This window comes from Caloenas nicobarica, chromosome 8, assembly GCF_036013445.1.
Source record: "Caloenas nicobarica isolate bCalNic1 chromosome 8, bCalNic1.hap1, whole genome shotgun sequence".
NCBI lineage: Eukaryota > Metazoa > Chordata > Aves > Columbiformes > Columbidae > Caloenas > Caloenas nicobarica.
Genome location: NC_088252.1, coordinates 11,464,315 through 11,480,131, shown reverse-complemented (window position 1 = coordinate 11,480,131; position 15,817 = coordinate 11,464,315).

Genomic DNA, 15,817 nt, shown 5'->3' with positions numbered 1-15,817 from the left:
TCACTGGCACCTGCCCCTCCACGTATCCCCAAATCAGAGGGACGTTGGCAAAGGAGCATGGAGCAGCTCACACTGTCATGGCCCATGCAGTCTGCTGTCAGCAAAGGAGTAAAGCAAGCAAGATTATTTTTTTTCTTCCCTGCCAGTGTATCTGGTTTATTGTCAAGGGCAAGCAGTCCCCTTACTGGTTTGCCTAGAAATATTCACATAACTAAATTCAAGATCTTTGTATCAATTCAGACACAATTTCTATAGGAGAATAATGCATTGTGCTTCACAAGACTGTTGCATACCTTACTTCTAATTTAACTGTTTGCTCTGATGCCAAACATACAGCATTCTTGGTCAAACCCCAAACCACCTCCTTTTCATATGATCAGTGTGCAAAAACGTTGAATTCAGAATACGAGGAGCAATCGACCCAATCACAGTATCAAAGCAGTTCTATATGTTAATATTCAGACATGCAGTTCTCCCTCTTATTCACAAGAGGATCCCCAAAATATCAGTTGCTTTTCAGCATGCTTGACAGCCCTAAGCTGCAGCTGTGCTGCATTGAAAATTGGCAACACTAACATTAAACTGAAGAAGCTTTTTCAAGTAATGACAAAGGCACTGATTGCCTTCTTCCAAACCAGAGGGATTTTTTGAATTTTAACATTGGAGAATAAAGCCTGGAAACACAAGAGTGCAGTTGCCCAAAGTCCTGAGTTCAACCCTTAATTTTTAAGGGGTCTACACACTTCTCCAGTCCTGCCTGTCCCCCTTCCAAATACTGCCTCCTCTCATTGAGAACACATCTGCTTTCACATTACCTGTCAATTCCCTCCACTAAATTCAGTATACCATATTTGCACAAATTAAGGATGGCAATCAGCCATTCAACCCTTGAGTTTGAGCTGTTGCATTTTAGTTGCTTGCAAGGCAGTACAAGCAAAGTAGGCAGACCAGCCATATCCAATTTTCACAAACTGCTGACCACAGCAGCACTAATAAGGACCTAATGGTGTTGGGTGTACAAAGAATACTTTCACTGCAAACAAGAAAAAAACAGTGTGGAAAAACATACTAGAGACTACTTCGCAGAACTCTCTTATAACTGTGCCTTATAACAAGTGAGCTTTGAAATACCCAAACAGTTGAATGTGATAAAACAAATTGCTAAGACATGCTTTTCAGAGCTGCGTTCCCCACTCATTCGTAACAATGAGCTGGCATTACTGTTTTCATACACAGTGATGCATTAAATTCTAATGTCAAAGAGGAAAAGCCTTTAGAAATAGGTTGCAAGTTTCCTACTATATACCATTTGGCAACTTTTTATGCAGATATTTAAAGAAAAAACCCACTACACTAATTTGGAACTATAAAATATACTTTGTATTTTTGACAGGGATTACAGATTATATACCCTGTCCTAATTATACTGTACAGCATGAGCTCTAGCACCTGGGTAAAATCACTGAAGCTAAGTAGTTCTAAACCCTTCACTTAAAGAGGTTAAAAGTGGCTCCTCCAGTAGAATGAGAATGCTACTGCATAGGTTTAAAGAAATAGTCCATTTCTATAGAGGGCCCACCCTTCACAGGGTAAGTTATTCTCCCTGTAGTTTAAAGAACTGAAAAAAAAAAAAAATACACCAAACCTTGAATTTTGGGTCCCTTGCTAGTGCCTTTTGAAAAGGAAAAAGGTCTTTGCTAACAATGACTTCTCTATGACTCCAGAACGTAAAGAGCTGTTGTTTACTTTGCAATACAGCAACACTTTTACCACTTTTATCCCCTGAGGAAAATAATGCTTCCTCTTAACCACATGGATGTTGGACAATTAAAAACTGAGATTCAGAATGGCCAGCACTTAAGTGAAATTATGAATTTTATCATCCAAATATTATATGGGGCACTTATGAACAACAAGAAGAAATAAAACCACGCAACACACAGACATATACACACATATTCTATATGCGAACAGGAGTGCATTTGAACTCTGAAGAAATAATGACCTTCTTGCTGATGGCTGTATTTTTTTTTCCTCCTCAAGAAAATGAAATGGAGATTTCACTACCACCAGCATCACGTTAAGATGATATAAAATATTAATGGTGCAGGAGGTCTGATAAGTAACTAACATAGATATTATTAATTATTTCAACTAATTCATCTGAAAATAGCAAAGAATGTTTTTAACTATTTAATCATGCTTTTTGTGGAAAAAATCCATATGCAAAATGTCACTATTACAAGCATAATCAACATGTGAAGTACACAAACCCAGTCAAATATACTTCAGCTTTTAGTTTAGCAATGGCTTAATACCACCTAAAATACATGCAACTTCATCATTATGAATTCTGACTACACATCATTTTGTAATATTTCTTTCATTCTAATTAGAACCATATTTTATTAGCATGCTCATATAATGTATTAAAAGATGTACGTACCAAAATTTAAGTCCCCGGGGACTGCTAAGTGCAATAATCAAAGGTGACTTTTGCCTGTAAAAGCCCTTTCCTGTGGTTCTCTCAGTGCAGTCGGAAGGGATATTTCAGCACCATAACAAACAGATTTGCAGTTAGGCTCAGTGTTTTCTTCAGTTAAAGTGCATTAAATCCTGTTGGCAAAATTGCCCAGATTGTAGAATTCAACATCACTGTAAGTCAGCGTGTTATGTTACAGATCTTCTTAACATACGATTAAAATGGCACGGAAAGTTTGGCTTTTAAAAAATGCAGTGGCAAGAGAAGACAGGTGCTTGCTTCTTTAAATCCACATTCAGAAAAGAGAGGATACAGATAACGGAAGGGTATAAACAACACCCTGCTTCGAGGTCCAGCAGAGAAGAAACTGGATGATTTTTACCCACTTTACAACATAGAAGATTACAGCACCATCATATGCACTAACACAGAGATTTCTAAGGTGCCTCATTTGAATATGTTCTGTGGAGACAAAAAGAATGGAATATAAGGAACAGCAAACATCCTATCCAAATGGCTTCTTGCAGCAGGAAAGATGCTCGCTCTCATTGCCACTTAGATACAGAAGGTCTGAAGCAGCCTAGCTTGTGGCATCATCTCTCTCTCTCCCCCGTGACTACAGGCAGGCTTGCTCTCTCCAGCTGCCTTAGTCTGTTGATGCTGCTGTTGATTAATCAGGGATTCTCAAACAAAGAGCAAGCCTACCTTCGGGTGCTAGCAGGACTGCGGGGCTCCTCTCCTGCCGCAATCCGGCTGCCCAGGCCCCCGCGCAGCCGGCATCCTAGCACCGCGGACAGCTCCGCCGCGCCGGGGCCAGCGCCGGGGCCATGGCCGGGCGGCCGCGGGACACGCCGGGCGCCGGGGAGCGGCAGCCGCCTCCGTCCTCAGCCGCGGGGCTCGGGCGCTCGGCTGAACCTCCCGGCCAGACAACGGTCTCTCTTATCTCCACTGCTCTGAAGTCTGATTAGCAAATAATCCAGTGGGAAAAAAAATTCTGCGTGAACGGCACTGTACACCAGATACAGTCTATAGGTAGGAAAGAATATGAAGCAACACCTTTCCCCCCCCGCCGTCTCCCTTCCCAAAAAAGAAATTGTTCTTCCACGGAGAATGTGTAAGTTAACCTTTAGCCCATGTTATGGCTCAAGGAAATGAGCAGCCACTTAAGAGGAACATCTAAGCTTCAGTTTGATACCTCATATTGATGTATCTTTTGCACTCACCCTCACTGAAAGCAGTGCAAGGCACACAATTACTGCTGACGCAGATGAGCCTGCTGCTTGGGGAAAGAGGGGAGGAGCTGCTTAACCTCATCAAAACAACCTCCCACCACCTGCTCCCGTCGCATGAGAACAAAACTATGCTCCTTGGACAGACCGAGCATGACATTTACGCTGTTTTACTTATATTGATATGAGATGTGCACTCCAGAAAGAAGCATTCTGTTTGAAAATCATTCAGGCTTAAACTACACAATTTTATGGTCATATAGAATTTGCAAATGTAATGGTTTGGAAGAAAACATTTCCTTTTTTTTCTGAACTGGATCTGTGTTATAGCTCCTCCTTTCAGAATATGTGCAGTTCTGCTTTCTCTCTCTCAAACCTACTGCCTGGACACAAAGCAAAAGCATTCGCTCTCTGTGCAAAAGCCAGTAAAATGGGAGATGTCTGAATGTGCACAGAATGTGTCACCCCATTGTTAAATGCCATTTCATTATTCTTCTTAAGTTACAGGCATACTTTTCTCTTGCACAAATCTTGATTCCAATGTTACAATAACAGTTGCATTTATTTCTAAAAATAACAGAAACTATGTTCATGGAATAAAGTCCTTTCAAAGTAACAGATGTTCACATTAAAAGCAGTACCAGCACACAAATAAGACCTCGCCTACAGAGCATAGGAGAACTTCCTCTAGATTTACTACCCCCAGACTGGAATATCAGTATTACCTCACATTCAATGGCACTCAAGATAGCCACCTACAGACATTGCCAAACATGGTGACCTTCTGCATGCAGCAGTGGCCAACACTAACACTGGAACTGTAGCCTGAAAAAAGCCTGCTCGTAAAACTCTCCATCATATTCACTAGTAACTCACTGCTCACTGTAATAGTGCACACCCCAGCACACCTCTTGCAACCCTGTGAAACAGGGCAGTGAAGATTCCACATAACATCTCCAAGAGACCATTTCAAAAAGGTGGTTTAAGAAGGATTTCAAAGACTGAAGATTTTTCTTTTTCTCAGGTAAAAAGATCTGGAAAGGAAGTACCTACGGTATAAGAAGAACTGGAGGCAGTTCTGGAAGGGGAGTTCTTTCCCTAGCCCAGAGGCCAGCCTGCAGCTCTGCTTCTGTTTTTTTCTTCCTTGAAGGATACCTAAAGAATAGCTGTGGCTGTGCAGTAATTGAGGAATTCTTTGATTTTCATCAACTGGAGAGTTTTGTCACATAATAGCCTCTTGTTTCCAATACTCCTCCAGAATTTCATACCCTCCCTATCTGCTCCAAGTCATGCACCAAAACCAGAGCAACTGCCCAGTCAGATTTCTTTCCATGTTACTTTAACAAAGGTATCACTGTAAAGTCATTACAACTTCATAAGCAATTTGGAGACCAACGAATTTTAATCCACAAGTGTGAAACACTTGGCTATGTCATCACCACATGGTTCTTTCCAGTAATCAAACTCACTCAGATACAATCATCTTCCAGACTAGGTATGTTATGCACCTTTTGGCAGTTTCCACGTCTTATCATTCTTGCACCAAGGTTCCTGGGAACATCTCCATCAGTTGTGGAAGGAAATGTCCATTTTTCCTTCCAGTAGCACCGTGGAAAGGGCACTGGGGGAATATCATGACCTCTGCAAGGCTGACAGTTCCACTCCTGGTTAAAGCCCAGAAAAGCCTCTCATCTACCACCACAGCCAGACAGCACCAACCCAGGAAAAAGCACCTACAGAACCAATCACAGGACTTTCTGCATGGTTGACAGAAGAGCTGGATCAGAACTCCGATGTAATCTATGTTGTTTGTTTGTTTTCCCTTCCTCTCCTCCCCGCCAAGTTTCTTACAGAACAGTGCTATGATCATCTTTAAAAATATTTAATGACAACCTTAAACTGTGAGTGGCTTTCACTCCTTCGTTATAAAAAGGGCCTAATCAGTACAAATATGTGCACCTCCACAAATTACTACCTGTGCTCTTATGTTGCAGAGGTCTACATCTGTCTTCCTGGTCTTCAGACAGCAAGCAGCGGAGAACCTTTCATTCCTCACAGTAGCTGCAAATTCCCTCTCCCCATCTCCTTTGCTCCACAGCCTTTCTGGATTTTACAACTACACAGGATTCTTGTAGATGTAAATCACTTGCATGCGCTTTCAATTTCTTTAAAACTTGTGCAAGGTTTCACTACATAGCATGTAGATGAACTCAATTTATTTGTTTGTTTATGTAAATATATGTGCTTACACACATATAAATATAAATATACATAAAGACAGGGAGATATTCACTTGACCTGTGGTGGCATTTGCACACTGGGAAAAAAGATGAACAATCTGCAACTACTCAGTCCTACAAGAGTTGCAGGGTACCACAACCTCTGCCTGGCCATGCTGTAAGTAGGCTGGAAGCACACACACTGTACAACAGGGAGAAGGCAGACCTCTGCAGGAGGCTTCTTTGCCAAGGGGATGGATGACAAGCCCTTTCAGGCTCAGAGACAAGTGGATTGCAAGGCCTGAGCACTGCAGGCAGCAGAGAGACAAAGGGCTTTCAAGAGCAAGAGAGTATTCATTCAAGATTTTTAACTGGCCACTTAGTGACTGAGAAACCCTGTCTGCCTGTCCCTGAAGAAAGGGAAGCTTGAGGACAAATTGATCTAATCCAGTTCAGCAGTATTGACACAGTCTCTGCTTGGTTGGCTAACAGAGGAGGAAGGCTCTCCAAGAAAAGGAAACCCTGTTGTTTCCAGCTCTGAACCTGCTAACACCTGACTTGATACAGGAACCTTTATGTAATTATTTACATTTATGAGGGTCAAAAAGGACAAGTTCCTTCCTTTTGAATGCACTATCCCCTAGGTCTTTTGAAGCTTCTGCTGAGAAGGCAGTCCCATGACAGATTTTTATATCTGACCTCCAGGCCATAGATTAAGAGTTCTATGAATGGAAACTCCAAAGAGCTAAAAATTATGAAATTAAAACTAGAAATGAAGAACTTAAACCTGGAAATTCTTGACATCTAACCAAGGGGAGCGTAGCATGAACATACATCCCTGTATCCAAACCCTATATCCCAGTGAATGGGAAGAGAGAGACAACCAAATGAGATAGGGTTCCTCTCAGTCAGATTTTGCCAAGATCAAAGGTGTACCAAGGGAGGCTCATCACAGGGGAAGCTAAGGGCTGGCAGTTTAACCACACTTATAAATACAAGGCCATCAACATGCTGACTTCGGCTGATCAACACGTCCTTTGGCTAAGCTACACTAAACTTGGTTTGCCTTTTTTCTCCTTTAGCCTGTCTCCTTAGCTTCAATTACTTTTTCCTCTCTTCTGCGTTCTTAGTCCCGACTGTTAGTTTCCATTGCTGCCAGTCGGCAATTGCTCTAGCCACTTCATACCTCTTGCAGTATGGATTCCTTGCTTAATCTCCAGCCACATCTCTTCATCTAGGCCTTGCTACTATCCTTGACGTTTCCAGCAGTTGCATTTGGCTTTTCTTGACTCCAATACCTGGTATCTGGTTCTAACCAGTCCCAACTGTCAGGACCAAGCTGTCTTAGTAAGAGAATAGTTTCCTCACAGAGACTATCATCATTCTCATAAGAGTGAGGTAAGTGAAATTTTCAATGACAACCTTACTTGTGCTGCATCCTGAGTCTTGGTTTAACAATCCCTATGATGTGCCTTTAGCACTGAATTGTGCACATATGAAAAAAAATATTTTCAAATGTCAGCGGATTAATTCAAGGAAAATACATAGAAAACAAACTACATCCAAAAGGAAGCACAATGTTCACCATAACCTTGATCTTAAGCAACTTTCTCAGATTTGGTTTGTTCATGCTCTTAGTATCCACCTATGATCATGCTAAGCAAAGTGAAAACCTATGGACCTATTTGCAATTAATTTTCAATGCGATGCACTGAAATACTAAGTAGAGTCTCTGAGGCCACTTTACCCATATTATTTCATTTCATGCCCCAGAAAAGCTTTAACATTTGTTTCCTTTCCCCTCAAGCATTCTTAAACCCTTGGAAGTTCTGCAGCTGCTCCTTCTCCCAGCTGCATTTGTCTCCTTTTGCCCCTTTCTCCCTCCTCACACATACAGTGCTACCACAAGAAGTAAACTACTCACAGAATAAGAGTGAAGGAAGCTCTCATCACTCCATCTCCATCTTGGCATTTGCTTCATCTATTTCACAACCTGCTGCAGCACCCTTTCACTTCCCTGGAGCACATCGTCTCTGTCCCTCACAGGAAGTGACTATCCACAACCACCACACATTTGTCTCTTCAGAGTGCTGAGAAGTATTATTCTAAAGGTACAACAGTAGAGGGGTCCCCACTCATGCAAAAAGCCAATTAAAGTCAAATGCTTAACTGCCATCTGTGCCTTTAAGAAAAACCTCTTAATTTTCCCCAGTGATCATTTTTTTCACATGGGACCAATTTTGCTGTTATTGCTTAGGCAAAATTCCCATTGAAGTCCACAGGGAACTTTGCCTGAATACAAAATGTGGAGCAAAACCCTGTGCTTATTTCCATAGACCACAAATCACAAAGATCATGTCCTGATGCAAGTGATTTATCCTACATGACAGCTGGTGCAACCGGGCTATTTTTAACCATGATTTGTTGTAAAATATTTCATTATATTTACCATTCAAAAAAAAGAGTCAATTGATTTCTTTTTCTTAAACTGGATTAGATTGAAAGATTCTGGCTGCTTTCCAAACCCATTAATTACTAAATGGTACATTTTCAACAGAAATGTTAAGCTATAAGTAGTTCTTCTGGAGCCAGTTAGCTCCTAGCTAAAATCAATTAAAGCTGGTAGAGATACATTTCTGTGGTCAGGTCCCACATACAGACATCTGTATTCATATTATAGCATAGTGGATGCTGGCAAAAGCCTCCAACATAGATGCACTTGTACTAGCAAAACTGTCCCTTTACTGTTTAGCTCAATATACAGGGTAGTAGGTGGGTTTATTATTCCAGGATAAACCCAGCTGTGTCAGTATGGTTGCACTCTCACTACGCTCTATTTCTGCTATAGTAGCCTCGATTTTCTGGCCCCTAGGAAGCACTCTTTATGCTATGGAGTATAAAGGCAGGGTGGTTTAAGCCATTTGTGTGGCCTCGTAGGGAAGTGGGTCATGGAAATGATCCAGAACAGAAATAATTTTAGGTGGGAATGAGGGGGAATCCAAAAGAAAACAAAGAGGAGGGTGTTCTTTTCAACCAAATCACTTCCTTGCACTACACAATGCAGAGGGCACTTCACAGCGTGAGAATGGCATCCCTGCCAAAGTAGTCGGTGACTTAAAGTGAAAAGTCCTTATGCTACAGACACTACTAGTGTGCTTTGCTTCTGAGTGATGCCAGTGCCCAAGCTGCACACATACCAGAACTGTGGCAGTGAGACTTGGCCTGCTGAAGCCTACAGAAGCAAAGAAAATCCTGCAGGCAGTCGAGGAGCTGACAGGCAGTCCTTCCTGCCCTAGAAACTCCACAACTCTGACAAGCACATGCAACCAGTCGGTTACTTTACGGCAGGCAGAGAAGGGCATGTACACAGTATACAAGTGTGACCGTGTGTGTAAGTTGCAAAACGCTTCACCAGAGCACTTGACAACATCCAGGCATTTCAAATTTGTGTAAGCCAGCATTGCAGCTAAAAAAACCTGAATGCAGCTCTGCCTTTCTCCCACCCCCAGCTATTCCTCCAGCCTTGTGCTGGCACAAATGCTGCTTGGCTGTGTGGTGAAGCAGACTGGGAAACCGATCAAGCTGAGAACTAGCCTGGGATTTTGGCACCACATGGATGTTATTACTTGCAAGAGGACCACCCTGCCTATGTAATCGGTGGGCAGCAGAGAGCCAACACGGCCCAGCAGATAGAAGGCAGGCCAGTTGGGTCTCATTCAAAAGCAGCCAACTTCTTGCTTTCATCCAAGCTACTCAGACTCAGCTGTGAACAAGAAACTCCAGTGAGCCCCACAGCATTTCTGAACTCTGCAAAAACAAACTCCTGACAGACCACAGAGCACAAAATCTGTAAGTGGCCCACAATGAAGTGTAGAGCAAAAGGTCTGGGAATAGGAGTTGAGAAACCTTCCTGAAACTTTAAGTCTCCTATCTGCACTCATTAATACAATCTGCATTCTTTTCCAACATGACAAGGAAGTCAGTCCCATCTAATTAGGAAATGGGCAAAGATGAGGAAGTCAGAGTTGCTCACTTTTACTAAAAAAGCAACTGGGCCATTAAATAAAGGCATGGTAAACACTGAAAGATGGAGAAGACTCAGAAGAAATTGCAGTTTGTACTTTAGGACTGACAAACTGGCAAATCCTCTATTAAATAATGTAGTTGTGTTATGTACATTAAGATAGAATTTAACAGTAAGTTGTTGCTATAGGCTAAATTCTTTAAGGCATTAACTTTATAAAGAAACTAAAAGATTATTTGTTCATTAGAAGATACTTAAGCTTTATAAACAACACAACTATATCATGTATTTTTCATGTGTTTGTTTTCAGTACTTAATAAAAAGCCCCACAAAATATTTGTTGCTACACACTTGGGGATGCAAGAGGAGGGCAAGTGGAGCTTGGATTTAAAAGTTGTTAGACTCCCAGAGAGAGCATGCACAGCTCAGCAAAGGCTAGGGGAAAAGTGGAGGAGCAATGTGTGTTTGTGGAGGGGAATTTAAAAAAGGGAACAAAATTTGAGAATGTGGAGAAGGTGACGTCAAGGCAAAGAAGAGATGGCCACAACAGAAAAGAAGAAACTGAGGGCATGGATGTGTGTTTGTTTCTTTGTTTGCTTTTCTTAATGACACAAAGATTGTCTCATTACCTCTAGATTTGAAGAAACAGTGACCTTTGGTGGAAGAGGAAGGCTTTGTCCAGAGGATTTTAAGGGCGAGAGAGGCTCATTACCTCATGCTCTTCCCATCACCCAAATCAGTAAGTCACACTCAGAGACAGCAACTGTGTAAGGTGCTGGGTAGGCTCTAAGCTTCCTTATGGCCCGTAGGCAGCCAGAATTTGGAGATCACCAGGCCTTGGAGGCCAGTCCAAGAGTGGAGAGCTGTGAGCAGACAGAGGCTGCCTGTCATGCAGTCAGAAGTCCCTGCCAGCAACCTGCCCTGGCAGCACGTGGCCAGGCTCACCCAGCCCTTATTAGCTGCTCGTGGCTTAAACCCTGCACCATGATCCAAAGTTAAAAAGCATGAGGGGAGACCTTATCAACAGTCTGGTGACAAGGCGAGAGGTAACCTGGTAGCCTTGGTTGGCATCAGTTGAGCAGTTCTTCTGGTCATGGACCAGCTAAGCACTCCTGTGAAGGCAACAGGGAACAGAAGCCCAATTTGTTGCCATTAGTTTAGGGAGATAAGCCTCATTTTAGGTGTCTAGATGTCTAGATATAGGCTGTGTAAGCACTTCTCTCTCCACCTCAGCTTAAGCAAAAGGAGAGTGCAGTAGCTTCTGTCTCACATTCAGAAAATACTTATCTCCAGAGAGAAAGTAGTTGAAGTTTGCAACAACATGTAAGCCATGGTAAACACTTTGACCAATGTGAGCTATTTTTTCCCCATGCTCAGACATAAAGCAATTTAAAAAAAAAACAAAAACAAAAAACAGAAAACCAAAACTACTCTAATTACTATGGAAACAATTTCCTGCAGGCACTCCCTAAATAAACTCTTAGGAAAAAATCAGTTTTCTCCACAGCTAGAGCTGGCTAATCATCATATGTCAGTTAACATATTTCTGGTATTCCCTCCTGCTTATTTTCTTGGAGAAAATATTGTGATCCTTTATATTCTCTCAGTATAATAGCTATTCCTATCAATGGATGAGCTCAAATTGCCACCACTCAGGAAGAAAGGAATGCAAATGAGGAATACCAATTAACCCCTTTACAATTAAAAATATCTCTATCTATTATAGCACCCATTAGTGATACTCTAGTTAATGGTCTGTCAACATTTCCATTAGACCTCTTCCCCCTGCTCCTGCACAGAACTAAATCCTAGCTAATCACCTTGAATACACCTCTATGGATTTATACAATACATATATACAGCTCAAATGAGGCAAAATACAGATTTCTCTTGAGCCATTACATTTTCCTAAGTACTTGTTTTCTAATGTATCTTTCTAAATAGTCTGTACTCCAAACACACTGAACAATTTTGCAGAATATTTTTTTTTCCAGTGTTACAAATGCTTTATGTACAAAAAACCTCAAGTAATTGCAAAGACCTATCCTAAATATACACTGAAAATTTTAGAGTGAAGCTTAGTTCACAGCAGATTCCTTTTGCCAAATGTACTTCACATTATAACTTTTTTTTTTTTACACTAGACATGAGACAGTGGGTTACATTTGGTGCCATGTACTGTAATACCTAGAAATGACAGGGTGAATTAAGGACAAAGCTTCAGCCTTAACAGCTTAAGATCCTCTGGCATCCTTATGGTCAACCCACATTCTTCACACCACTTGAACGTATTTTTGTGTGTCAAATTCATTACAAATGTATCACATTCCTAGATGTTGCATTTGTTAGTCCTTTCAACTCTTAAAATACACTTAAGCATTTTATAGTATGCTCGCCAACGATCCTCAGTTAGTGTTATTCTACTAGGTAGAAAAAGAACTCTGCAGCTGATTCCCAGATGAAAAGGGAGAGGTATACAGCATGAATCCTAAACCATAGTTTAACCCTCACATTCACCACAAGATTCCTCAGTAAATTTACAATGGTTTTATGTGGTACCTATATATATCTTGGCACCATTTTGAGCACTGAGCTTGCACACAGCGATTCAGGTATGCCAGGTTTTCCCGGCTTGTTTATAATCCTCAAACAGAGCATCCAGATCTCTGATGAAAGCTAATTAAATACATCTTGTACACGGATTACTCCTCAGAAACAAAACTCCACTCTGCTCACTAGAGTTGTGTTTAATACAGTGTGACTGGCTTTTGTTTGGAATTATTCTTTGCAAACTCTAATTAGATCAACTGAAAATGACTCGCATTTTATATATTACATCTGATAAAATACTAGTTGGAAAAACTGCTTTTCATACTCAGTCTATAGGCATACAAACCAGTGCCATCAGATACGTAAGTGCCAGAAATACTGCTTTCTGGCTGCCCTGCAAAGATGTCCTTAGTTTTAGAGGTAGGTTGATTTTACAGTTCCTTAAATTCATTAAGCTACTGTAGTTCATGAAGTCAGAAACAGGCAGACCTGCTTGTAAGATCAGGCCCTTTGTACATTTCTAATACCAAATTTGCTCAACCTATATTTAAGAATTCCATTATTTGTAGCATATCTTCAACATTAAAGTGTTTATCATTTAAACTGCACCAAGTACTTCCTAAATTAATCGCATCCAGAGAATAATAAGTAACAGTGCAATTGAAGTTACAGTTCATATCTGCCAACTCAAGACTCCTGTAAAACTGAATATCCTCAATTTCTTGGAAAATGGGCCTGGCACCATTAAAGGCCCACCAAGAATTACATCTTTCTGTAAAACAATCATCTGTCTGTAGAACAGCCCCAAAGCACCAACTATCTTTTTGCCTTGCAATATCAATAGTGGTTTTTTTCATAAATACTCAGCATTACACATAACATCAACAGTGGTATTTAGCATTGTTTCAGGGTAAACAGGAGACACAAACAGGAACAACCTTGTCTGCCTTGAGTCTACACATTAAAGGCCAGTTGTTCTTATATTTTCTGGAAATACCTCAAAGCAAATGTTCACCAAACAACTAAGACATAGGCTAGGGAAGGAGGAGGGGTTGGGGGTGATGGAGGGGGAAAAAAAAAACCCACACGTTCCTATTGGATCCATCATGCATAGAGCCAACGATAAACCCTGAATGGGATTCAGACTTTTTTCCTCACTATTAATGGTGCTTTATTTGTTGTGACTATGGGATGAATAAGCCGCAGGTGGCATTAAGAATAAAAATTTGATGCAACTGCAGTTACCTATCCAGCTATGAAGAAACTCCAACACGATCTTATTGATGAGAACAAGTCAAAGGACCAGTGTTAAGGGTGCACCAAACAGAAACAGACCAATAAGAGATTCCATATGGGAAATGGCCCTGCCTTGCTTTTTCTTTCTAAGTCAGGAAAAAAAAAAAAAGTGTGAGAGAGGAGACACCAGTGTTTCCAGGAGGAATGTGTGAACAGGCAGGAAGTGAAATGCAGAGTTTAGGCTATTGAACACTTGACTCAGTTTTCCCACCTTTTTTGATATGCAGCTTGTAAAAGGAAAGAAGAGATTAAGCTTCTGCTCTGGAAGGGGTGAGGAGAGGTCTGGGAAAGAACAATTTGGAGTAGTTGTTGACTTGAGACAGAAGAGGTGACCTGATAGCAAAATAGATCTTGTCGCCTATTTTCAAAGACTAAATATTAACCTTAAATAACCCTTTCTGTAATCCCTGGGAAAGAGGATCAAAAGGAAGCATGTGAAGTAAGCTTGTGGTTTGCCTGAACTTATTTCTGGTTTCCAAGATCCAAAATAAAAATCTTTTTTGAAAGCCAGACAGTCACTCCAATGAAAGAAACTACAAATCAGCACATTTCCCCAAAATGTTTTGGCTTCCGTGAATGAACATTTTCCTACTGAAAAATCGTTTAATTAAAATCACAGTCAGATCCAACGTGAGGCACACAAAGCCAGGAAAATCTCTTGAGCAGGATAAAACCACATCTAAGCATCATCTTTCACCTAAAGCTGGTGATTGTGGAGCAGTGGGCAGAAATTACAGGCATTTCTGAGCTTTTTATTCTCAGGTGCCATTAACCATTTTGGACCACTAAGAGATCAAAAACAATTATTTAATAAGCAGCACAGCCCCCAAATTAGACAGTGATATTTAGCCTTTTTGTTATCTAGATTAAAGATTCAAAATATTTTCAAAACAGATGGCATTGCATGCCTCTACCTACAGATCTACATAGATCAATTCTGATTTGACACTTAGAGTATGCTTTTCTTAATGGAAATTTCATTCTAACTTACACATTTTGAAGGAATGTAATGATAATGCTTTTTCCACCATTATCAGGAGAATCTCATACTAGTACTATTTCAAGGCTTTCTAGTGACCAAACAGAAATTTAAACAAATAGATATTTTGCCAGAATTCTCTTCTAAAGAAAAAAAAGGGGAAGAGAAGGGAAAGATTTTGCCTTTATTCTGAGGAACAGCAGCAATGGCATAGCTCTTAGAAAGGTTCCCTTGCATAGTTCTCCTCTATTCCAGTTACTCAAACTATAACATGCAGTCAAAATAAAGAAGCCTTCCTGGGCAGAGAAGATTCAAAAGTCATTGCCCTACTGTAAGTTACGGTATTGGGTCTGGCTGAGATGGATTTCATTTTCCCCCTAGCCACTGTCATGGTGCTGTGTATTGGTAGATAAAGAGGTGTTAATAACACACCAGGGCTTTGGCTGCTCAGCAGCACAGCATCAAGACTGCCTCTCCACCAGTGGGCAAGATCTTGGGAGGGGACATAGCCAGGAGAACCGACCCACACTGAATAGAACAATTACATTGTAGGTCTCCAACACACCACAGATGGAGCCTGCTTTACCTAGTGCAGTATAGAGAACAAATGTGAAAAGGTAGTATTGTTTCAAGGCTGCATAGCATACAAGTTGATTATACAGACGCACAAAAAAATTATGAAAAACAACTGCAGATCCATTTTAACATCTAAGTTTCTTTTCAGCTTTTAATACCTTAGTTAATGCTCACTACAAGCCCTTTGGCAAGCTGCTGTTGTGAACGCTGCTGAAGAGTTGCTCAGAGATGTTCCAGCAAGCATTCTTAAAACCAGAAAATACCAGCTTGTTAAGCTGAAGAGCTTTTGAGGTAATATGAAATTGTAGTAGAAACCTGTCAGGTTAGTGGCAAGCAATAGGGGAACTCAAACCCTTGAAACACCAGCTTTAGGATCCATGACAAATTGTCAGGCATACTACCACACAATTTAAGGGACTCTTTCAGGGCTCCCATGGCACTTGGATCAAACTATGTCCTGAT